Genomic DNA, 26,577 nt, shown 5'->3' on the forward strand with positions numbered 1-26,577 from the left:
CACATACACACATTCGCACATATACATCACATACACACATACACACATTCACACACACATTCACACTTACATACATACACACACATTCACACACACATTCACACACACATTCACACACACATTCACACACACACATTCACACACACACTCACACACATATTCACACACACACTCACACACACATTCACACACACACTCACACACACACATTCACACACACACACATACACACATTCACACATATACACACACACATACGCATTCACACACACACCAAGTTAATGGGTGAAGAATGGTTTCAACAAGTAAACAAAAGGTGCTGGAAGAAGGTGACACTTTTATGAGCACCTGGGTTCTGCCCTCTCTTGGAGGTGTGCAGTGAATGTACTTAGACCTCCCTGATGGGCCTCACATACTCTCTCTAGTGAAAGAGAGAGACAGAGAGAGAGATCAGAGCCCTGCTCAGCTCTGGCTGATGGTGGTGCTGGGAACTGAACCTGGGACCTCAGAGTCTCAGGCAGGAAAGTCTTCTGCAGAACTGTTCCCCTTAATCCTGCTTTTCACTTTTGGAGCTTAGAAAAGAAAAGTAACCCAAGACATAGTCTATTTTAACAACTGTGACAATCACTGTTCTAACGGTTTCTGTCATATACAAAATACGGAATTCGGTGTGTTGCATTTAAGTAAAGAGGCTGGGCGGGCGGGTGGGGAGGGCTCAGGTCTGGGACAGGACGGCAGAGGACCTAGTGGGGGTTGTGCTGCTATGTGGAAACTGGGAAACGTTATGCGTGCACAAACTACTGTATTCACTGGTGACTGTCAAACACTGATCCCCTCAATAAAAAAAGAAAAAAGAAAAGAAAAGGGGGGATTCCAATGGAGGGGATGGGATATGGGACTCTGGTAGTGGGAACTGTGAATAAAAGAGAGAGAGAGAGAGACAGACAGAGAGAGAGACAAAGATACTTTATTTCTATGATACTTGGTTTTTCTAGTTCCTCCAAAATGTCAGAGGACTTCTGCATAAAGTGAGAAGAAAGAAATTTGAGGAGCTGTGGGGGGTGCTATGCTTGTGTAAAGCATTCACAAGGTACACTTGACTTTTGTACTTCCCGCAAGTATTTCTTGTTTAAAGACGGTGCGGCCGGACCTGAGGGCCCAGTCCGAGTCCCGCGCGGGCTGATTCCCGCGGCTGTCCCCCGCCGGCCCGCCATCTGCTGCCCACACAGCCGGCACTTTGCAGAGCTGCCGTCCCGCACACAGGCCGCCCCGCAGGCCGGCCAGTAGCCCCGGGGCCTGGCTTTTTTGGGAAGGGCATATTGCTGAGTGTTTTCTGGATGGCTCCCACGCAGACCCAAGGCACAGGTGCTGGGGAGCATACGGCTTGCCGCGGGCGCTGTGAGCCCCACTCTGCCTCCCTTTTCCGAGTCCGCTCTCCTAGCAGACGCCCCCACTGATGGTCTGGAGGTATTGTGTTAATTCCGTGTGCAGGGGTGTTTCTCTCCAACAGATGGGGTGCTGGGAATAGCATAGGAGCGGAGGGCAGCCTCGGTGCTGGATTCCGGACGCCAGAGCGAAGGAGCCAAGCTCACGGCAGGGCGGGCTCCAGGTCCTCCTGTCTGCTCTGGCTGTGCAGGGCGCTGGGGCGCCCCACCCTGGTGAGAGCTGGCAGGGAAGTGGCCTCCTCGGGCCCAGGCCCCAGCTCAGAAGCTGCCCTGCGCTCACAGGTGCCCGCCGGGTCTGTGCTCCTCTAGGGCGGCTGGGCCCCAGTCTGCCCCAGCAGGGACTGGAGTTTGGGCTGGGCTGGGTCTGCACAGTTCCAACACAGACAGAGCAGAGTCAGAGTCACGCCCAAGGGCCTCCAGGGCCAAGCGACCTTGTGAGTCTCGCCAGGGGCAAACACAGAGGACGTGTTTCAAACAGAAACATGATGGACACGGCATGAGAGCGGCTTGCCTGCCGGGGGCTGGAGGCGGCTGCACAGAGACGCGCCCCCTCAGCCCTGCTCTGACACCTGGGAGCAGGTTCCTGCTGACCCCCAGCTGCAGGGCCTCACACTCCAGACCGGGAGGTGAGCGTCAAGCTCCGGAGGGCCACGAAGGCCCAAGGACACCCTCATCCATGGCTCTTCCTGGGCACTGCTGAGGACGCAGCCCCTCCACCGGCCCTGGCTCCCCTGGCAGGAGGCCGACCACTTCCAGAAGCACCGCTGGGCTCCGAGGGCTCGCTCCACGGGGGTGGGGGGTGGAGGAAAGGCAGTGCAGTGCGCGGTGTGGGGGCACCTCAGAGACAGACTGCAGCCGGGGCTCCACGCCGCCGCGGCCCCTGCGAGGAAGGGCCGGCTGAGGGCTCAGGGAGCGGACCGCTGTCCCTCCGCACAGGCTCTCCCGTCACGCAGGGCGTCCGCCTCCAGCCGGGGGCTCCTCAGGCGGCTCAGCAAGGGCCAGCGCCTGTGGCAGGAGGACTCCGGGCTGGATGCGAGCGGCTACCCTGTCAGGCAAGGCCGTCGACGTGTGGGTGTTGAAGTTTGACCCAGTCACGCCACGAGTTCCTGCATGGGTTTGGAGGCCACGCGCCTGTTTTGTTGCTGCCAGGGCTCAGTGCCAGCACTAGAACCCACTGCTCCCAGGGGCCATTTCTTCCTTTTGTTTTCCTTTTCTATTTTATTTGACAGGACAGAGATAATTTGAGAGAGGAGGAAAAGACAGAGAGGAGAGAGATAAACAGACACCTGCAGCCCTGTTTCACCACTCCTGAAGCGTCTCCCCTGCTGGTGGGGAGCTGCACATTGAACCGGGGGGGGGGGGGTCCTTTCGTAAGTTAACGGGCGCACCGTCGCCCGGCCCCCAATTTTATTCTATCTTTGACGGAGACAGAGGCAGGGGGGCCAGGCGGTGGCGCACGAGTTAAGCACACACAGCACTAAGCACAAGGACCGGTGTAAGGATCCCAGTGCAAGCCCCCAGCTCACCGTTTGGGGGGGCGGCTTCGCAAGCAGTTAAGCAGGTCTTTAGTTGTCTATCTTCCTCTCTCCCTCTCCCCTCACCTCTCAGTTGATCCCTGTTCTATCAGAATAAAAGAAAATAAGTGGCCATAAGAGCAGTGGATTCTTAGTGCTGGCGCTGAGCCCCAGCGATAACATGGGGAAAAAATGAAAAGACGGAGGCAGAGACTGAGACTGAAAGAGAGAAGAGCCCGCGGCACTGCGGCTTCCTTCAACACGCCGAGAGCCGGCACTGCGGCTTCCTTCAACACGCGGAGAGCCGGGCCTGGACCTGGACTGCGGACGGACAAAGCAGCTCTTCCCACGGGAGCAAGGCAGCAGACCCCCACTTACTTGTCCCAATTTGTTTTGTCTCGTGAGAGCTGAGAAGAGAGGATCGGGAATCCCTCGGCATATGCAGGGACAGTGGGGACAGGCTCAGGACCTCCTTTCTGCTAGCCCCGTGCCACCGACTCTGTCGCTACGCCATGCTCTGATTTCTGGCTGTAGTATTTAGAAATATTGTCTTGATTTTCAAGTATGCCTTTTTCGAGACAGATTATTAATTTTGCATTTAGTTCAATGGAATCAAAATGCTATGAAAAGTCAACTTTGACTGTGTTAAATCTCTCATTGTGTTCAAATGTGACACAAAGCCAGCATCTCTGCCTGCTATTTTGTATGTACCCAGCACTTACCGCCTTTGTTCACGTGAAGCTAGAATGTTGTCTGTGCTGCCCTCTCATTTTCTGGAGTGAAAAACAGGCCAACAACCTCCATTATATTGCTGAGATTAGCTACTTTTCCTTTTAACTAAAGGTTTCAGATCACTAATATTTTTTGTAATTATCTGACTTGAAACAGGGCTTCTAAGACACGAGCTATCAAGCACTGAAGAGAGCATTTCTTAAGGGACTAAAAGAATGAATGAGTGAGCCTGACAGTCTCGGCTCAAGGCCTTTTACAGAGCTTCCTTCCTGGCTGGGGCCCAGGCAGGGAGTCCAGGCCATGTCTGGAGCGCCCGCCAGATTAAGGAGATGGGCTGGGGAGTAGGCCGACTGAGGCTGTGAGCATGCCCCGGGGAAATGCTAGAGAGCGCTTGTCTTGACAGAGCTGTGTGGGGTGTCCTGGAGAACAGAGCCACCCTGGGAGAGGACTGGCCCTGGCCCTGGCCCTGGAAAGAAGCACCATGGGGCTACAGCTCACACAGCCTTGGGCCCACGGGTACCAGAGCAGTGCAGCCCCTCAGCCAGAGGAGCCCTATCCTGGCAGGCAGCTCTGACAAAGTAACAGAGATGGCCTGGCAGGATCCAACTGACTCTCCCCAAACAGCTTGGTTATAGCACAGCTATCAACTGCCGCCTTAAACTCTGAGACAGCGGGAACCTTCCCCCTTCTCCATGAAGCGTGTGCTGCTCCAAGTCTTGGGACCTCTGGGGCGCGGCTCACCCAGACCCTGGGGTCCTGCATCTGCCGGGCTCAGCCTATCAGTGTAGCCACTGCCACCTCGACATGGGTCACTTCAGACCGTGTCCAGAGACGCCAGGCCTGGGATGGCCACCCTCCAGCGCCAGTTCTTGGGAGACCTTTCCCAGCTCCTCCTCGACGCCTTGACTCCATTCCGGGTGGTGGTGCGCTTCCTAACAAAGCCACACAGCCCAGCTACAGACCAGGGCCCCTGAGACAGGGCACCTGCACACGTGTCCATAAGTCAGGGGAAACAGACACCTTACAGTCAGAGTGCACAGCAGTTGACAGTCACTCCGTGAGTGTGACAAGCAAGGAGAAAGACCTGAAAGACACCATAAAGTACGTAATTAAGTAGTTTCTACTTGACCTAGACACCCTCCTCACCATCTTCCTATTTCAATTCCCTCAACCACTCCAAAGCCAACTGTGTCAGTCAAAGTGAGGACGACAGAAGCTGGGTAAGGGCAAGAGACCGGCAGACCTAATAACGGCTCTCTAGTCACTGCCAGGCCACCCCATCATCCAGGCCCTCGTCAGGGAGTCCTGGGATCCCACACAGACATGCTGGGCCTAGACCTCTACCAGACCCCTCTCTCCACTGCACTGGTCATCTCCACCAGGAACAGCATCCCGGGCCTCCTGCGGGCCTCTCCCGGACCTTGCCCTCAAGGTGCATCAACAATGGTAGGGATGCCCCACTCTTCAAAGGGAGGCTGGGTCCCTGCTCCCAGAGGGGTAAAGGACAGGGAAGTTTCCAGTGGAGGGGACGGGATACAGAACTCTGGTGGTGGGAACTGTGTGGAATTGTGCCTCTCTTATCTTATGGTCTTGTCGGTCATTGTTAAATCAATGAAGAATAAAAATATAAGAGTACAAACTATTCCCAAGCCCAGAGTAACACAACAAAATGAACTATATGCAGAAGGAGTCAGGTGTAGGTCATGTACCTGCCACTAGGAATGCAGGAAGGCGTTGAAAGACCCTGTAGAAGCTGTAAGGGCTGCAGCACGAGGGCGGCTGCAGAGGCAGAGACAGCAACCAGTTTGTCCTCCAGACATTCTGTATGTGAAGTGGACACGCAGAGGATGCAGCCCCCGGAGCCCCCAGGTGAGCTATCTCAATGATACCTATATATCTGTCTGTCTGTCTATCTATCTATCATCTCTCTATTTTTCTATCTATCATCTATCATCTACCTATCTATCATCTATCTATCTGTCTGTCTATCTATCATCTATCTATCTATCTATCTATCTATCTATCTATTTTTCTATCTATCATCTATCATCTATCTATCTATCTATCTATCTATCTATCTATCTATCTATCTATCTATCATCTATCCATCTATCTCTCTGCCGGGATAGCCTGAAGGTGTTTCTTCCCGAGCTAGTGCTCTCTGGGTTGGAGAGAACTCAACTGGAGCTGATCTAGGCTGCTGCGTGGGAGAGGGATCAGGAACTCGTGCCGCACTAACTTTGCAGGAGATACACTCTGGAGCTCTCAGAGCCGGAAAGCAATTTCCAAGTGTCTTTAATCAGAAGAGCAGCTGTTTTTATACTCTCCAAGTAGGGTGGAAACAGGATGTGACATAGAGAGAGTGGAGCGAAAAGTGACTGGTGGAAGATCAGGGTGTGACAAGGAGAGGGTCAGGGTTTGACAAGGAGAGGATCAGGGTGTGACAAGGAGAGGGGGTGGAGCAGGTGAGAATTCTACCACTAAACCACCAATGCCCTGGAGGGAGTGTGGTGCTTTATGTAAATGTAAAAGTGATTTATGTAAATAGACCAAAGCTTTGAATGGGATCAATTCAATCCCTATATAGGCATATGGTTAAGCAGAAGCCAGGGGGAGCTGGCATACTACCCAACATCTATCTATCATCTATCTATCTATCTATCTATCTATCTATCTATCATCTATCTACCTACCTATCTATCATCTATCTATCCATCCATCTACCTATCAATTTTCTTCCTTCCTTCCTTCCTTCCTTTCTTTCTTTCTTTCTTTCTTTCTTTCTTCCTTTCTTTCTTTCTTTCTATATCTCAGATCTGGATATATCCAGGGCTGAGAATTACGATGTGCGAGATCACAAAAGATACGCTAGATAGAATCAAGAGTCAGAGGGACATTAAAGAAGAAAAGATCGACCACCATGAAACTGCAGCAGTGAAAGCTTTCTGAAATAGAGTCAGGAAGACAAACTGAGTAACGGCAGTGTAAACAAGGTAACTGTGGAGTCAAGAGAAGAGAGGCAGCCAGGTGAGTGGGAGCCAGGAGCGGCTAGAGCACGGAAACAGCACCCAGAGGGAAGCTGACACTCAGTTCAGCACCCGGAGGGAAACTGACACTCAGTCCAGCACCCAGAGGGAAGCTGACACTCAGTTCAGTACCCGGAGGGAAACTGACACTCAGTTCTTGCTGCAGAAAAGTGCCCATGCCAATGGCATCTCCACAGGGAAGAGTGGTGAGTACACCCACAGTAAGCAGACCTGTTACAGCAGGAACTAACTGTGTGGGGTAGGGATCAACAATCCTCATCAGTAAAGGATAAGACAATGAACAATTCAGCCTGACGGGTCTTATGTGATCTCTACTGCATGTGACTTTCTTGCGTGGCAAATGCGTGAAGAATGTGAAAATCACAGAGCTGGGGAAGCTGACTACAAGTTGGGCTTCACTGACCACTGTACCATCAGCTCTTCCTGAAAGCACTGGTCCCAGTGGGGGTGGGGGGCCTGGGTGGCCACAGTGGGAGCCCCCAGCCCAGGCCCTTCAGCAGCGACTCCTTGTCTGAAGGCTTCAGGGGGGACTTCTAGAACAGCTGAGGTGGATTAGCAGAGAACAACAAAGAGCTTTTTCCTTCTATTTCCTCCCCCTCCCCCTCTTCCTCCTCATGTTTGTGTGTGTGGTGAAAAGCTAAATGTTTTCTTGCCCCCTGTTCCTGGGGCAGGTAACGGCTTCCAGCATGGCTGCTGACACGTGTCTCGTGTCCCTGCGGCAGGCGTCTCAGTGCTGTCACCCTCAGCCCGTCCCTCCGACATCCTGCACCAGGACTGCAGTGCCCCCACCCTGCTTTCCTCTCCTTCCCAGGGTCCTTCCTGAACTGCTTTTTCTTGGACCTATAACATAGAAGTCTTTCCTCGAGCCTGTCTGAGCTATTTTCCTTCTGTAATGAAGCCAAGAAGCTCAGCGTCTCTGGGAGAACAATCACACGGCAACCAGGGGCACATGAGCGGGGATGCTGGTGCAATGCTGCGCCAAGAAGGACTCCACGTAGGGCAGGAGACGGGGTTAAGGCCCTGGGAGTGGCACCGCCCGCATGGAAGGCGTGGGCAGAGAGGGCCGAAATGCAAGGACGCCGTGTCACACATGTCTGTTCTCTTCCCTCTCCACTGCCGCTCTGAGAGCAGCACTCGGTGACGGAGAGACACGGAAGAGGACACGGGGGTTCTACCTCCGCAGTTAAGAGCTATTCTCATTTTCTCGGTTTGGTCTCAGGTCTGGAAAGTCTATATATTTTTATTTCTCCTTTTTGTAAAAAACAAATTTAAATGCCATCTTCATTGTATAATTTAAACTTTTAAAGTGGTTGAGATAAATGAAGAGAGACTGAACTCGGCACGCTTCATTGGAAACTGGATTTTTTTTCCCTAAGAAATGAACACAATTAAACTTGCTTCTGGAAGCAGGAAGAGTGGTCGTTTGCTTATGAAAAGACTCTCACCCAGCAAACGGCCACTCTTCCTGATTCCAGAAGCCCTTCCGTAGACAGGGTGCCAGTCCGCCTCCTCCCTCTTGGCCTCTAACAGGGAAGCAGGTGATGCCCTTGAGATTTTCAAGATTCAGCCTGCGATCTCTCTGCTTGTCCTTGCAAACAACAAAGAGCACTGTCATGACCCAACCTACCAAATAATCCAGAATAAAATAGACAACTAGCCAAAATCTCTTAAACTAGATGAACACGCCGAGTAGCAACACAGCTTTCTTCTTGGTCAGTTAAAAATGACTCTCAATCCTTAAGAGAGATACACATCACTCGGGAAGTATCACAAGTAACCACCCAAGTGGAAGCCATTGAACGGAGTGAACCCAGGACATGTGAGAGATGAACTAGATGAGACAGCGTGGGGCTGAGTCTCTCTGCAAACAGTAAATGCTCCTGCTTCCTTGGAATTCCGGAGTGATCTTTCTGTTCCTGCGTGGCCTGAATGGCAGAGGCATGCTGTCATTTGCGAGGCAGTGGTCCTGGTTGGGAAGCATGTCCTGATGCTGGGGAGAGGGGGGTGGTGACTTTCAGACTCGAGTCCTGAAGGTCTCCTGTTCAATCCCCACCCAGCACCACCGTGAGCCAGAGCTGACCACGCTCTGATCCCTTTCGTTCCCTCATTAAAATGAGTTTAAAAATCTGCAGTATGAGAGATCCCACAATATTTAACTAAGGGTAGTCCTCAATTCATTTTGTAGGTTTTTTGCTACCAGGGTGATCACCGGGGCTCATTGCCAGCACAATGAATCCACCGCTCCTGGAGGCCTTGTTCTATAGAGACAGAGAAAAACAGAGACCAGGGAGAGATGAGACAGACAGAGAGACACCTGCAGCCCTGCCCTGCCACTGTGAAGCTTCTCCCCTGCAGGCGGGGACTGGGCTGGAACCCAGGTCCTCATGCCAGGTCTGCCAGCGCCCGGCTCCTATGTGAGACTTGCTAAAGCAGCAGGTGGGGGTGAGGGCTCTAGAAACTAAACGCTTTTATTATTTTATTTATTTTATTTTATTTTATTTTTGCCTCTAGGATTATTGCTGGGGCTTGGTGCTTGTACTCTGAACCCAGTGCTCCTGGCGGCCCTTTTTTCTTCTTTTTTCTATTGTTAGGACAGGACAGAGAGAAACTGAGCCCTGTTTCACCACTCCTGAGTCTCCACCACAGGTGGGGGCAGGGCCTTGAGCACGGAGCTAGAAACTAAGTCACCTTCTAACGTCATTTCTTATCTGTACCCTTTCAGGTTCTGTTTCCCAGTACACACACACACACACACACACACACACACACACACACACATGCATGCGCACGCGAGTGCACACACACACACACGCACGCACGCACACATGCACACACACGCACACGCACACACACACACAGACACACACATGCACACACATCTGTATCTGCATCTGCAGGTCCCTATCCGTCTGTCTGTCTGAAGACAGATGCAGATTCATCTTCTGAGAGACAGGCAAAATAGCCTACATGGAAAATAAACTCTCCCTCTAAATTCTTTCCTGTCAGGAATAAATCTCCCATATTAGTTACTAAAACAAAAGGTCATTCACATAATCAAATTTAGTTGCAAGCAAGCTCAGAGCAAAAAACTCCAAAAACCAAAAACCTATCTTGTCATTTAGAGCCTCTACTGTCCGTGCCGGGCTGCACTCATACTTACGAAAATATGGCTCAGGGGGTTGGGAGGTGCTATGCCCACTAGAGCACATATCTTACCACATCTTACCACGTACAGGCCCACCCACCCCCCACCCCATCCCCACCTGCAAGGAGGAAGCTTCACCAGCAGTGACGCAGGGCTGCAGCCTTTGTCTCTCTCTCTCCCTTCCTGCTCAATTTCCCTCTGTCTCTATCCAAAAATAACAAAATCAGGCTCAGGGCAGGAGGGGCAGCTTAGCAGGGAGGGTGCATGCATTGCCCTGTGCATGGTGCCGGCTCGAGGCCCAGCACTAGCTGAGAGGTGGCTGGGCAGCAGAGGAAGTCTGCTGGGGCTCCCTTTCCTGCCTCTTTGTCTGCAAGAAACAGGGAAACAGAGAGGGAAGCAGGTACAGCTAGGCACGGTGACGCCAAGTGAAAGCTACGTGGAAAACACAACAGCTACACACAGTGCCTGGTGTCCGACAGCAAAGTAAAGGCCGATGCGCTCTCTCTCTCTCTCTCTCTCTCCCTCTCTCCCTCTCCCCCTCCCCCTCCCCCCTCTCCCTCTCCCTCTCCCTCTCATTCTCTCTCCCTCTCCCTCTCCCTCTCCCTCTCCCTCTCCCTCTCCCTCTCCCTCTCTCTCCCTCTCATTACATGAAGCATAAAAGAAAACAACAGAATGCTCTTCCCAGCAGGTCAAGCGAAGGTCAGCTCTCTGGTTGGTTCACCATTTGCTGTGATGGAGATGCTTACTTCTTTCCTGGCATTTGCTAACGTATTCTTAAAGGCTTCCTCTTTTTCCTGCGGACCGCTGACTTGGAAAATGCCTCATTTCGATAAACCCCCCCAGCACTCCCCGTTGTCACCAGGCTCCTGTGGCAAGGGGCGCTGGCAGGCAGACCTGAGCATGGAGGAGAGCTTCCTCTGCACCGCTCTGCAAGACGCCTGCCCTCCCGCGCTCCAGGCAGTTACTCTTCCTTCCTCTGTACCCCAAACAGCATCTCAGGGGAGAAGCTCTTTGTGTCTTTGGAGCCCACCGGCAGCTATGTGTAAAGCAGAACCTCTGGCAGCACAGAGGGCCAAGTAGCCACCGTCTGTCCCTGTCTCTCCCTCCCCGGCAGGGCAGGGCAGGGCCTCCTCTTAGGGTGGCCGAGCGGAGCGGCTCTGTGCCCTGCCTCTGGAGGCTGTGAGACATGGTGGGAGAGGAGAGAAACTGGCCTTTGAAAGGCAACACAGATAACTGATGAGTTTTCAAATTAAAGTTTTTTTGCTCTTGCATTTACTGATGTGGCGGGTCATTCTCTTTTCTTTTTTTAATATTTACTTATTTATTTCCTTTTTGTTGCCCTTGTATTTATTGTTGTTGTAGTTGTTATTATTCTTGTTGTCATCGTTGTTGGCTAGGACAGAGAGAAATGGAGAGAGGAGGGGAAGACAGAGAGGGGGAGAGACAGACAGACACCTGCAGACCTGCCTCACCGCCTGGGAAGCGACCCCCCTGCAGGTGGGGAGCCGGGGGCTCGAACGGGGTTTCTTCCGCTGGTCCTTGCGCTTTGCGCCACGTGCGCTCCACCCGCTGAGCTATTGCCGGACTCCCGGTCTTCTCCTCCTACCTGCTGCACTAGCCAGCTGAGATGAGGCCGGCACTCCCGAGACGCGGGTGTCTGGTGCGTGTGTCTGGACACTGGGGCTGAGGGTCAGTTTCCTAGCTCCACAGGGAATGTGGGCCAAGCCGGCTCCCACTTTCGCAGGAATTCCGGAAGCATTGCTTGGGAATTTTTAGTTGATTCTCGATGCTTAGTGCAGTGCTGTGCTCAGTCATTACAGATGTGAGAGAGGCCAGGAGAGCCAGACCCGGGGTGGAGAGGGGACACCGCCAGCCAGAGACTTGCCCCTCAGTGGTGCTGTAATGTGAGTTCCTCAGGGAACAGCAGCAGGATGGGGAGACAAGAGAGTGGCTGGGGAAAGCAGAAGCTTTGATGTTCTTGATATTGTACAAGCAAAGAACCCAGAGCCCTAGGCTTTTAGGGGTGTCTTTCATCTGAGATGAGATGTCCGCAGCAGGAGGGCTGGTGTCTCAGAGCACGTTCTGCGAGGACTGTGATCCAGGGAGGTCCGTCCTGTCAGCTGGGGCTGGACGTCCTCCCCAGTAGGGAGACCAGGACTGAGCAGCACCCACAGCGGGATGTGGTTATATTCTCATCTTGCAAGCTGGCTTTGTGTAGGATAAGAGACAGGCAGGGTGGGATGGTAGACAGACAGACAGACAGATGACACAGAGGTAGATATATAGATGAACGATAGACAGACAGATGTGTACAGATGGGGATAGAGAGAGAGAGGTAGGTAGCTGGATGGACAGATGGGGATAGAGAGAGAGGTAGGTAGATGGATGGACAGATGGGGATAGGGAGAGAGGTAGGTAGATGGATGGACAGATGGGGATAGGGAGAGAGGTAGGTAGATGGATGGACAGATGGGTGATAGAGAGAGGGGTAGGTAGATGGATGGACAGATGGGGATAGGGAGAGAGAGGGGTAGGTAGATGGATGGACAGATGGGGACAGAGAGAGGGGTAGGTAGATGGATGGACAGATGGGGACAGAGAGAGGGGTAGGTAGATGGATGGACAGATGGGGATAGAGAGAGAGGGGTAGGTAGATGGATGGACAGATGGGGATAGAGAGAGAGGGGGGTAGGTAGATGGATGGACAGATGGGGATAGAGAGAGAGGGGGGTAGGTAGATGGATGGACAGATGGGGACAGAGAGAGGGGGGTAGGTAGATGGATGGACAGATGGGGATAGGGAGAGAGGGGTAGGTAGATGGATGGACAGATGGGGATAGGGAGATAAACTGAAATGTATCCCCTCCAACTTTTCCATTGAATCCCTGTTTCACAATATGATGGAACCACTGAGAATAATTAGCTGGGTGAGGGGGAGTGTCATGATGCAATTAGTGGTTTCTAAAAAGAGAGAAACACATTATCGCGTGTGCGTGATTTGAAGACACAGAAAGAAGGGAGTGTCTTTAAGCTAGAAATACAACCTACCTCAGAGCTGAGTCTGCACACTTTGGGCTTGAACTCCTAACCTCTACAACTATGAGCACTAATGCCGGCTGCTTCAGTCAGTCAGTCCCTGGGACTCTGCTAGAGTAACGAGGGCAGAATAAAGCAGAGACCGACAGACACACAGGCAGGCAGGCAGGCAGACAGACAACAGAGGGATTTTCTGGCCTGGTTCGGAGTCACCTAGTCTTTGTGAGGACAGTGTCCTGACTGTGAGACACTGATCAGACATGGCATGGCGCACATGGGTTTGATATTCAGCTCAAAGCCAGTGTGAGTTTTCCCAGTAAGAGAATAAGGGGACATGTATCATATGGCACAAGTCATGAATACTGTCTGTGAGCATATGTGGTCCAGCATCAAACTGAACCTGGAGGCTACTAACCTAACATTCTAGGACAAATTGCTCAAGACCCAGCAGCTTACGGAGGACAAAGAAGCAAGGAACTACAGCCCACCCTGATTAACAGGATGACCTGCCTCGAGCTCACGGAAAGGCAGGGCAGGGCAGGGCCCGTCTTCAGTGATGAATCCCTCGCACTCCGGGCTCCCTGTGACAAATGCTCACAAGAAAAGAGTCGGACACATTCTGCCCAATAGATCTTGCGTGCTCCGAAGGGAAATATCAAGGAGACACACACTCACACGAGAGCTCAGCGGATAAATCATGGAGCCTCAGAGAACAGGCTGACCATCCTATTTGTCAATTTCTATGTCTATTCAACAAACTTCAGTTTATTTTATGAAAAATCCAGTCATCTCAAAGATGGTCTCATTCTTTTATTCTTTCTGCCACATAAAATATGTTTTATAGGGAGTCGGGAGGTAGCGCAGCAGGTTAAGTGCCTGTGGCGCAAAGTGCAGGGACCAGCGTAAGGATCCCGGTTCGAGCCCTCGGCTCCCCACCTGCAGGGGAGTCACTTCACAGGCGGTGAAGCAGGTCTGCAGGTGTCTGTCTTTCTCTCCCCCTCTCTGTCTTCCCCTCCTCTCTCCATTTCTCTGTGTCCTATCCAATAACAACGACATCAATAACAACAACAATCACTACAGCAACAATAATAAAAAAAGACAATAAGGGCAACAAAAGGAAAAATAAATAAATAAAACTAAAAAAAACTTTTAAAAGTATGTTCTATAAAAATTGCATGGTCTGAATTTTTGAATATAGCTACATGGAACACATATTCATCTCTTTTAAAAGGCTTATTGATTTTATTAATTAATGAGAGAGAGAGAGAATTAGAGCATTCCTCTGGCATACGGGATGTTTGCCATGAAGTTGAGAACTGATGTCTGTGAGTTCAACATTTCATCCACTTAGACTTTTCAATAACTCAGAATATCATGGCTCCTGGGGACCAGGGGTGGTGCACGTGCTCAAGCACCCACATCACGGTGCATTACAGGACCCAGGCTTGAGCTTCTAGCCCCCACCTGCAGGAGGGAAGCTTCCCAAGTGGGGAAGCAGGGCTGCAGGTCTCTCTCTGTCTCTCTCTCCCTCTCTGTCTCTATCCAATAAATAAATCAACTATAAAAAGTATTTAAATGTACCATCTATTAAAATATTTATTTATTGGCTCTAGGCTCTCAAGCATGCAGGCCCCCACCCTTTTTATTCCACACAGAAAAGACAGAGAGAAAGGAGAAGTCAGAGGTAAGGACAGATACCTGAGTGCCACCCACCATGCTCACGGCTTCTCTGCTGTGTGCTGCTGGGTTCAGACTCAGGGCTCTGCACACACCAAGGGACAGGCCCTACTGGGTGAGGTGTTACCTGGTGCTGCCGGTCACTCCTTTTCCTCTTTCCTAACTGAGAAGACCTGAAATTCTGAGAGGAAGAACACCATTTTTAGGACAGGAGTGTCAACCTTTATGCCAGGGGTACAGTGTCAAGATCCCAACTACTTTTTTTTTTGTTTGTTTGCCTCCAGGGTTACTGCTGGGGCTCAGTGCCTGCACTACAAATCCACTGCTCCTGGAGGCTATTTTTTCCCTTTTGTTTGCCCTTGTTGTTTTATCATTGTTGTGGTTACTATTATTGTTGTTATTGTTGGATAGAACAGAAAGAAAAGGAGAGAAGAGGGGAAGACAGAGAGGGGGAGAGGGAGAGGGGGAAGTGCAGACCTGCTTCACCACTTGTGAAGCTACCCTCCTGCAGGTGGGGAGCCAGTGGCTCAAACCCAGATCCTTACGCCAGTCCTTGCACTTTGCGTCACAGCACTTAACCAACTTCACTACTGCCCGACCCCCACCCCCTCCAACCACATTTTTTTTTTGAGAATAGAACAAATGTTACAAATGTTTATCTGGAACCAGAAAAGACCTAGAATTGCCAAAACAATCTTGAGAAGAAAGAACAGAACTGGAGGCATCACACTCCCAGATCTCAAACTGTATTATAGGGCCACTGTCATCAAAACTGCTTGGTACTGGAACATGAACAGACACACTGACCAGTGGAATAGAATTGAGAGCTCAGAAATGAGCCCCCATACCTACGGACATCTAATCTTTGACAAAGGGGCTCAGACTATTAAATGGGGAAAGCAGAGTCTCTTCAACAAATGGTGTTGGAAAAAATGGGTTAAAACATGCAGAAGAATGAAACTGAACCACTGTATTTCACCAAATACAAATGTAAATTCCAAGTGCATCAAGGACTTGGATGTTAGACCACAAACTATCAGATGCTTAGAGGAAAATGTTGGCAGAACTCTTTTCTGCATAAATTTTAAAGACATCTTTAATGAAATGAATCCAATTACAAAGAAGACTAAGGCAAGCGTAAACCTATGGGACTACATCAAAGTAAAAAGATTCTGCACAGCTAAAGAAACTATTACCCAAACCAAGCGACCCCTCACAGAATGGGAGAAGATCTTTACATGCCGTACATCAGACAAAAGTTTAATAACCAGAATATATAAAGAGCTTGCCAAAATCAACAACAAGAAAACAAATGACTCCATCCAGAAGTGGGGAGAGGACATGGACAGAATATTCACCACAGAGGAGATCCAAAAGGCCAAGAAACACATGACAAAATGCTCCAAGTCTCTGATTGTCACAGAAATGCAAATAAAGACAACAATGAGATACCACTTCACTCCTGTGAGAATGTCATACATCAGAAAAGGTAACAGCAGCAAATGCTGGAGAGGGTGTGGGGTCAAAGGAACCCTCCTGCACTGCTGGTGGGAATGTAAATGGGTCCAACCTCTGTGGAGAACAGTCTGAGAACTCTCAGAAGGCTAGAAATGGACCTACCTACCCTGTGACCCTACAATTCCTCTCCTGGGGATAGATCCTAAGGAACCCAACACACCCAGCCAAAAAATCTGTGTACACATGTTCTTAGCAGCACAATTTGTAATAGCCAAAACCTGGAAGCAACCCAGGTGTCCAACAACAAATGAGGGCTGAGCAAGTTATGGTCTAGATACACAATGGAATACTACTCAGCTATAAAAAATGGTGACTTCACTGTTTTTAGCCGATCTTGGATGGACCTTGAAAAATTCATGTGAAGTGAAATAAGTCAGAAACAGAAGGATGAAAATGGGATGATCTCACTCTCAGGCAGAAGTTGAAAAACAAGATCAGAAGAGAAAACACAAGTAGAACCTGAACTGGAATTGGCGTATCGCACCAAAGTAAAAGACTCTGGGGTGGGTGTGGGGGGAGAATACAGGTCCATGAAGGATGACAGAGGACCTCGTGGGGGTTGTATTGTTGTGTGGAAAACTGTGGCAGCACTGAGCCCCAAAGATGACCCTGGAGGAATGGAAAAATGGCAAACCCCAGAGAACAGTGGGAAAATCCACTCAGTCAGTTAGTCGATTGAGAACTTGTGCATCCACATAAGCTGTCTACACGCCAATGTTTGGTGGGACCTGCGCAGTGACTGTGCCCTTGGTGTTTGTAGGACTTCAGTCATCTAAACGCCAGCTGAAGAAAACACCTGTACCTGCCTGTCTGCATCTTCCTCGTTTTAACTTTGCCATGAAACATCCTCTGAATGAAATATTTTCAGGCAGTGGCATTCTGTGTCCCCACCTCAAAGGGCGGGGTCTCCACTGGTGCATTCGAGAAGGCTGCTTCCTTTCTCTGGAGGTTCCGGCTCCTTGGAAGAGTCCTAGGTGACCTCTGTGTACCCAGCACCTCCCACATCTATCACAGTCCTGGCACCATGAAGTCGGGCCCACTGGACCATGTCCAATGAGCATTCCCCTCAGTGTGTGTGTGTGTGTGTGTGTGTGTAAATAAAAAGATAGAGATACAAAAGGATTAAGACAGATGCATGATGACTGACAGATTGATGAGATTCTAATCAAATTCTACGGCGTTACATCAAATAATTGGAAGCAGCAAGTTCAGGCAAGATTGGAGGCATGTATCTCATTCCAGTCTTGATTTGCATTTCTCTAATGCTAAGTGATTGGGAGTTTTTTTTTCATATGTCAAAAAGAAACTCTCACCCACGGTCAGTGAGAATATAAGCCAGTGTAACCCCCATGCTAAACAGGGCTGAGATGCTGTAAATCAATAAAAACACTTTACAATCTGAAGGACTTCTCCTAAGGCCACACACACACACTAGTCTGAAAGAGGCTTGCACCTCTGTGCTCATAATAGCAATATTCACAATAAGCAAAATGTGGAATCAGCCTAGACGGTCATAGATGAATTACTGGGTAAAGAGACTGGGGTTTAATTACTTGGGAGAAGATATTTACACATCACATGTCTGACAAGGAATTGATGTCAAAGAGATAAAGAAATCATATAGTTCAGAAAGAAGACAGTCCAGTAAAAATCAGGCAGAAGATCTGAACAGTTTTCTAAAGGATATATATATATATATATATATATATATATATATATATATATATATGGAGAAGATTTCCTCACCTGCCTGTGGGCCTTCGTTTATCACAAGAGAAATGGGAGATAAAACCTCTGGAGGCTTTAGCCATGGAGTAACAGTGGCCACTTACTAACTCTCAAGAGATAATAAGTTAAAAAGTTAATTAGTTAGAAGTCCAGGAAATGAACACACTGGTGTGATCCAACTACAGTTGAGACTTCTGAAGAGACTGCACAGGCAAAAGTGTGTGTGTTCATGAGTGTGTGCGCACGTGTCTGTGTGTGTGTGTGTGTGTGTGTGTGTGTGTGCATGAGAGAGAGAGAGAGAGAGAGAGAGTCAGTCCAGGGGGGTGTAAAAGGGGAAGTTCCCTGCAGAGAAGAACATGCTTGCCAGTCCTGAGCACCCTCTTGGTGGCTAGGCAGTGGGGCACATGCCACCGCAGAGCTAAGAATCTCTGGACTTGTAACTCCCGGCCTCAGGGACTCAGAGGCCAGGTTGCTCTGAAAGCCTCACTGGTGTGGCAGTTAACTGAAAGCTGACGGTGAAGGTCAGTTAGTGCCCTGCTGCGAGGAAAGTCACGGGAATCTGAGCCTGGGCAGAGCCTGGGAGGCTGAGCAGTGCTGCTTCGAGCACTCAGGAAACAAACAAGCACAGCTCCTACACTGTCAACCTTCAGAAGTCTGAGTGCAGGCCCCACTGTACCTCTCAGGTATCAAACCAGTCGAATGGCCTCCTTGATAAGACCCCCCCCACAACACACATGCAGGAAGGAATCAGAGCACTGGGGCCACAGAGCCACCTGCTGGCCCAGGAACAGAAGCCATGCTAGATAGGCAAGCCAGGGGAAACTGCAACCCTGCAGAAAGACTGGTCAGGTTCCCTTCATTGAGAGAAAGGCTACAGAAGTTTCCAGCTGTGACCACGGCCTGGAGCTAGACCTGCAGGGAGGCAGAGGCCACACAGGCTCCTGTGCTGAGTGTGGGCCCTAGATCAGACCTGTGGGGTTTATAGTTAATGATCTTTATAGACTTTCCCCATATTTGGGAGCTACTCTCTGCCCTGATCCAGCTTTCTGGTCCTTTTCCCAACTCTGACACCATCTCCCCAGACAATACCTTTAGTCCACTTGCATGTTAGCTGCTGGGCTCAGGCCAAAATTAGTAAAGTCATGGGCCCCTTGGAATATACCTAAAATAGACCTCGTAGATTTTTACAAAATGGAGACCCCCCCAATCTCAACTGCTATACTCTTACTATTAGGTTCCTGATTATCAAATGATTTCTTCTGCTTTCTATCTTAAAGCTTTTTCAGCCACCAAGTTACAGATGCCGCCATGACGCCATCCTGACCTCCCTGGGCAGACGCCCTCACCATGTGTCCTGGAGCCTCCCCTCCCCAGAGCCCTGCCCCACTAGGGATAGACAGACACAGGCTGGGGGTGTGGGTCCACCTGCCAACACCCAGGTCCAGCGGAGAAGCAGTGACAGAAGCCAGAGCTCCCACCTTCTGCTCCCCATAGAGGATTTTGGCCCAGACTTCCAGAGGGATAAAGAATAGGGAAGCTTCCAGCGGAGAGGGTGGAATACAGAACTCTGGAGGTGGGAACTGTGTGGAGTTGTGCCCCCTCTCATCCTACTGTCTTGTTGGTCATTATTAAATCACTAATAAAAAAAAGCATTCCTGGAATTCCTTTGCCCCTATTTACTTCCTTCAATCATACTATCTACTCAACTAACTATATGAAAGAACGTACGTAAGCTTTAACTCCTAATCTCTCCTGACAGCATCCGCGTTACTGTCACCCCTTGATAATCTTTAGAAGGAACACTGTATACAACTGGCCAAGAGGTAAAATGGGGATGTATATTAAAGGACCATCACTGTCCCCACGGCAATCTTTAATAGTTACCAACAAGTAGAGGCAATCAGACTTGAGGCCATCGAAGACCCCACTAACCTCTGAGGTGTATTTCTTCCCTACCCTAAGGTCAGACCCCATAGACCCAGTGCCAGTTTTTCACACAACAGATGAAACATAACATTTTAACAACTGGGAGAAAGTCTAAGCTCATCACACAAAGAAAGGACTATAAAAGTTGGATAAGAGTAAGAGACTGGCTCACTTAATGGTGGCCCTTTTGGTAGATAACTGGCCATCTTGGATTCCCGAACAGAAATGATGAGCCCACATTTCTTTTCATGCCTCTTTAGAGTCTGGAATGAAGGATGCATTCCTGAACCTAAGATCACAATTACAGATGCAGAAGGATCAAATGATAAAAGAAAGATCACTGCCCTCCTTCCTCAAACCCATGATCAGCTGGCCTGTGATGGAATTTCCCCAAGTCAGGACTAAAGCATCCACCCTTAGCTACTCTGTCCCTCCACCCCCTGCCCCCACATACCCAGAACTTGTACTGTCTCCAGCCCTAGACACCACTCTCTGGCCTCTTAGAGTCATCCTTCAGGGGCTTCCTCCAGTGAAGCCTGACCTTGTCCATCAAAAAAGAAATGAAAACTGAGGATACAGTGAATTCAAAGATGATGGAGAAGAAAGGTCTAGGGAAAATGAAGCAGCTCTCCTGGAAATAGGAGACCCTGTTAGAAAGATGATTGTGGGAGTTATCTGTCTGCCAGAAGAAAATGAAGGGAAGAGGAAACAGAGACCACATTCAAAGAAATCATAACCGAAGCGTTTCTACAGCTAGGCAATGTTCAGGGCATAGATGTACAGGAAGCCAAAAGAACACCCAGATTTCTGAGCCCACAATGGCCTACACTAAGACACGCTATTGTAAAGTTATCAAAGCCCAAGCTTAAAGAAAAACATCATTGCAGGCTTCTGGGGGTGGTGGAAGGAGACAGTGACAAATAAAGATAAGGCTATCAGACTTTCATCAGATTTTTCATCACAGACTCTAGAGTCAAGGAGAGAATGGAACAACACAGTCAGAGAACTAAAATGCAAGAATTCCCAGCTATGAAAACTGTCCTGAAAAAAATTATTCTTCAAAAATGAAGGAACGATAAAAGGTGTTCTCAAGCCCAAAGAAGTTAAAGAAACTTACTGCCACCAGCCCGACCTTCAAGAACTGTTGACAGGCTGCCTCACAAGAGCACTGCGATCATACCACCATTTAACACCACAAACCAAAGACACCTCAAAATAGGTCTCGAAAAGATCTGAATATTAGACCTGAAACTATAAAAATACAGGGAAGAAAACATCAGTGAACCACTTCAGGGCCTTAACATTAGTGATGTACTGAGAAGCTCAGTCCTTTGGGCAAATGAATCTGACAGATGATTAAACAAACGGGACTATATCAAGTTGAAAAGCTTCCACACATTGAAAGGAAATGCCACAAGGATAAAAAGGCAATTTTAAAATTGGGAGAAGATATCTGCAATCAGACATTTGACCAGGAATCGATATCAAGCATCTATAAAGAAATCATACAGCTCAACTACAAAATAAAATATCTGATTAAAAACGGGCAAAAAATTGAATGGATTATGAAGATATGCAGATGTCCCACAAGACATACGTAAAAATGTTCTGCTTCACATTAGAGAAATGCAAATTCAAGCCACAGTGAGGTAACACCTCACACCCATGAGAATGGCTCACAGCCACAAATGAAGAGGTGACAGGTGTCGGGAGGGGACGTGGGAAAAAGGTACTTTGCTGTGTGGCTGGTGGGAATGCAGATGGGGCAGCCTCTAGGGACAACAGAAGGCAGAGTCCTTAGACAGCGAAAGGGGCCATGCTCGGTGATCCAGCAGGAACACCCTCGACACACATCTAAGGGGCAGAAAGCCACTCGCCTCAGAGGACGCCCTTGCATTCAGAACTGCTTTCTTCCCAACTGCAAAGGAGCGGGAACAACTTAAGTACCCCCTGGCAGAGGACTGGATAAAAATGTGATGAGACAGACTCTGTGGAGTCCTGCTCGGCAGTTAAAGACCTGGTGTTGGGGCTGGCAAGACAGCTCAGCACATTGCGCAGAGCCGCTCTGCCATGGGTGCGGCCCGGCCCCCAGAACACTGGTCTCTGTCGTCCGCCTGCCTGCCCGTCTGTGGTCCTGTGTCCTCAAGGACAAAGTGGATGGTGAGAGCGGATCCACTTAGTGAAGTGATTAAGGGTATGAGAGACAGCTGCAGGCTGGCTTCACTCACATCTGGAATACAGAGAAATGAACCGGAGTTTGTCTAAATGTTGTGAGGACGATGGTGGCTATTGTTGGGTGAGGGTGGGGCGAGGGCACGGAGCTCTGCTTCTTCTTCTAGCGTTTGCCCTTCTTTCGTAGCCAGTCAACAGTGTCAGGTTGAGCCTGATGTCAAGTTTCGAGACCTCCTTTGAATCTGGAGAGGTGGCAGTCATTGACTATGTGGGTCATAGTCTGTCTGTAGCCGCAGGGGCAGTTCGGGTCGTCTCTGGCTCCCCAGCGATGGGACATAGCGGCGCACCGGCCATGGCCTGTTCGATAGCGATTGAGGAGGGCCCAATCATAACGTGCTAGGTCAAAGCCGGGTTGACGCTTGCAGGGGTCTGTGATGAGGTGTTTGTTCTTTACCTCAGCTGACTGCCAACTCTGTTTCCAAGAGTCTGGAACAGAGAAGTTCAGTGTAGGCGTAGGGGACCAGATTGGGTGACGAGACGTCAAGCGTTGGACAGGGTGGGCGAAGATATCCGCGTATATTCGCAGGTCTGGTCGAGCGTAGACGTGGGAAATGAACTTAGATGATGCCGCATCCCGACGAATATCTGGCGGGGCGATGTTGCTAAGAACTGGCAGCCATGGAACCGGGGTGGAACGGATGGTTCCAGAAATGATCCTCATGGAGGAATATAATTTGGAATCGACCAAGTGGACATGGGGGCTATGGAACCATCCTGGGGCACAGTATTCTGCAGTGGAATAGCTCTGCTAATGGTGTGGTATGAAGTTTCAGCCCTGAAATGGTACAGCTGTGTAAACCGTCACTGAGTCAGAAGCATCATCAGGGTAAAAGGCTTCACCACGAGTGGAGGCTAACTCTGTATTCCATTTGAATTCTTCTTGCCTCAAGAGGACACCTGGGTTGAGGGGACATTCTAAGAGCCTCTGCATGTGCTACCATTTTGGTAAACTCGGCAGTCAGTTGACACTAGGGGGAGCTAGGGCACAGCAGCAGGCTTGTCACACATAATGCCTGAGGACCGGGTTCAAGTTCCCAGACCCCATCTGCAAGTGGTGAAGCAGGGCTGCAGATGACTCTTTCTCTCTCCCTATTTCCCCTTCTCTTTCAGTTTCTCTCTGTCTCTGCCTAATCAATAGTAAATAAAAGTACATAAAAATTTTAGACACGTATAAAAAGCAGAGTCAAGAAAGGCATATTAGGCTTCATATTGGATCCATAAATGTGAGCCTGTCAGTAGAACAATAAAGACAAACCTTTACATGCCATCTTATTTAATGATATGATCAACTCCCACAGGACTGGAAATGCCATGATGTAGAGTCTTGACAATCTTTATGAAATTATTAAGGCAGCCAGGCACATCCAATGTGCCATTGTGGTAAGAAAAGTAATAGGATTTTTATCTAGCAAATTCATTTTATAGATACATTATTTTTTACTTAAAGTATTTTCATGACCCCACAAACATAACAAATATTGTATTCCCCCCCCCAAAATGCAAATAATCAACTTCACTCTTACTTAAGAAAACATTCTTTAAGCCACAGTTAGGGACAAGACCTTGGACTCTAGCCTCTGGCTCCCACTTGGGTGTTGAAAGCTTCACAAGAGAGAAACAGCTACAGTGTCTCTCCTCCTCTCTTGCTCCCTCACCGTGTCTCTCAAACAGAGAGAAACTTCAGGTTCCCAGCAAAGCCCTGGCAAGAAAAACAGAAACAGCTTTGGGAGCATCTAGTCAGAACGCAAATGCACGCTTGTAGTCCAGACTCCAGAAGGGTAGTTGCTCACATGGTCACATTTCTCTCTCCAGGATGGCGATCTGGTCATTTTGACTCTAATGAATCACTGAGCCCACAATAAACTAATTTTACTCAAGAATCCTCACAGATTTTCCCAAGAAGTCAACAGTGTGTAGGAAGACAAATCTCTATAGTTAGCTTTTGTAAAAATCACTATTTTACCTTACTAATGCCTTACATTATAGTGATGGGAATCTGCTAGCTTGCATATTTTCTGCTGGATTAATTTTAGGATGACACACAGGACAGCAGTTCACACGAGCATGCACATTTCCAGAAGCTGCTCTCCTACTCTGGGGAAATGGATTCAAAGCAAGGTGGCACCTCAGCTCCTCTTGGGAAGTCCGAGGTGGAGAGAGATGCCTCCTTACCATAGACTAGCCATCGCCTCAACACCACTCAGGTGAACTGACCACCCCTTGGCACTGTGAGAGTCTCCCCAGGTGAACAGGTGAACTGACCACCCCTTGGCACAGTGAGAGTCTCCCCAGGTGAACAGGTGAACTGACCACCCCTTGGCACAGTGAGAGTCCCCCGAGGTGAACAGGTGAGCTGACCACCCCTTGGCACTGTGAGAGTTCCCCCAGGTGAACAGGTGAACTGGCCACCTCATGACACTGAGAGAGTCCCCACTCTCCCCAGCAGCAGAGCTATAAGATCCTTGGCTTCATTAAACCTGCCTCTCCTCCTGTCTTCGTGATGGGTACTTGGGGACTCCCACAGTAAGCCACCAAACCAATAGTGTCATTACAGAGGGGAGGTTTCCTTGTAGGCATGATGGCCTTTCTGATACACCTCAAAACCTAACTCCATGAAACCTTTGCAAAGTCTTCACTTGGCCTTTCAAAAGAAACACATTTTGCTTTTGCAAAGGTAGCTTAGTTATAACTCTCCAATGTAATATAAATTCCATATCCTAGAATAAACCAAGGACTAAAGGAGACAGAAAAAAAAAAAAACTATAGATGTTCCTATGGTTATGAAAAAAATACTTTTAAGTACTTAGTATGTTTAAAGTGTAATAAAAGCCATTTACAGTCCATTTTCCTGGGAGACTGAGTGAGTATCATATGCTGTGTGTGTCTGGGAAATGAATGGAGATTAGGGGTTGCTTTACTTATGTGACTACGCCTCTGCTTGCAGTGGAGAGTCTACGAAGAGGAATGTGGATCTGAGGACACTGATGGCCCACTCACTACACGCCCGCTCCTTCAGCTGCCCACATTTCTGTGTGTTTGTCTTTCTGTAGAGAAAGGTGTCCTGCCTGGTCGCAGCTGGGCACATGGTGGCAGCCAACCTTCAAGTTGACCTTCAATAGTTGGACTGGTGACGGCACATTCAGTAGACTGAACACCCTCAACAGGGGGCAGGTGGTGGCCGCCCAGTGGGGGACTGTCCCCGTGATCCAGATGGCCCTCAACAGGGGGTAGGTGGTGGCCGCCCAGTGGGGGACTGTCCCCGTGACCCAGATGGCCCTCACTGAAGTGCTGGCACTCACCCACACAGCACCCCTTCCCAAGCTGGTGAGGGCTGCTTATGGGATTGGCACAGTATGGAGGCAGCAGCACGGTGCACGGTTCTGAGTCTAATCCTGAGCTCCACTCAGCTTCCCTTGGCCTTTTGCAAAGCTTCCTCTGGTGGAAAGCAGTTTCTGTGCCCTGAGAACACACACGGTCCAGCGGAGGATTGTTCCAAATGGATACTAAACAGCCAGCACTGACGTGACAGCTGCACAAGGGGTCATGTGGGAGGTGATTCTTCCAGCCACAGTCCAGCTTCCAGCTGCATGAGACGCAACCCAGCTGTGATTCAAATTCCCTGCTGCACAGAAGCCGCAGAAGCCAAGACTGTTGTCGCAGAGGCTATGCTGGTAATGGCCGGTGCTACAGCCTCACAGAAGCCTCAGAAGCCAAGACTGTTGTCACAGAGGCTATGCTGGTACCTGTTGGTCTGCTTCTAAATTCTGCTTCTAAGACCCCTTCTGTTTCATTGGTTTAATCCCCCTGCGTAACACTGTATCTATTTACATAACCACTGTTAACTAAGCACCATCCTGCCTCCAGGGCATTGGTTTAATCCTCCCTGTTTTGCATGCTTTTTCCTTCTCCCCACCCCCTATCCTACGTACATCCTCTTCAACCTGACAGTTCCACCTCAGGATAGATAAGGACAGGATTGTGATTAGAGACAGCTTAGATTGCGCTGCGTTCCACATGAATAAAGACTGAACTGCCTACCACTCAGCCATAAGTCCCTGGTTGTCTCTCTCTCCCGCGAAGCTAGCCCGGAAGGTAACGGCTGGTCCTACAGCCTCACAGAAACCTCAGAAGCCAAGACTGTTGTCCCAGAGGCTATGCTGGTAATGACTGGTCCTACAGTGTTGCAGAAGCCTCAGAAGCCAAGGCTTGTCCTAATGGCTATTTGGTAACAGCCAGCCTGCCCAGCAGCGTGTGCTTTCCCCCCCCAAAACTGCAGCGAGACTCCCCTTTATCTGCTTTGCGTTGCACATGGAGCGACGAGGCCCATTATGAGACACACATGTGCACCACCGGCTGGCACCGCGGTGATGGAGCAGCCCAGACGCAGGGCTCCACTCTGCTGCCTCCTCCCTCTGGAGAGACAGGCGATCGATCCACATGCACTGTATGAGCACTTGCCTCCTTCTCCACCCTCAAGTCCTCTCTGTCCCATCCATAAGATCTAAAAAGGAAAGAGAAAGACCTTCTCTTTCTTTCTAAGTCCTCCCTGCAGAGCTGAGGCACAGAATCTGCCCAGG

General features: G+C 49.5%; 1 protein-coding gene across 4 annotated transcripts in view; it reads right to left on the reverse strand.

Moving 5' to 3' along the window:
- The window catches only part of PRKN (parkin RBR E3 ubiquitin protein ligase), a 362,091-nt gene that overhangs the window by 192,390 nt on the left and 143,124 nt on the right, over window positions 1-26,577 (reverse strand). The window lies entirely within an intron of this gene.

Source organism: Erinaceus europaeus, chromosome 13, assembly GCF_950295315.1.
Source record: "Erinaceus europaeus chromosome 13, mEriEur2.1, whole genome shotgun sequence".
NCBI classification, from domain to species: Eukaryota; Metazoa; Chordata; class Mammalia; order Eulipotyphla; family Erinaceidae; genus Erinaceus; species Erinaceus europaeus.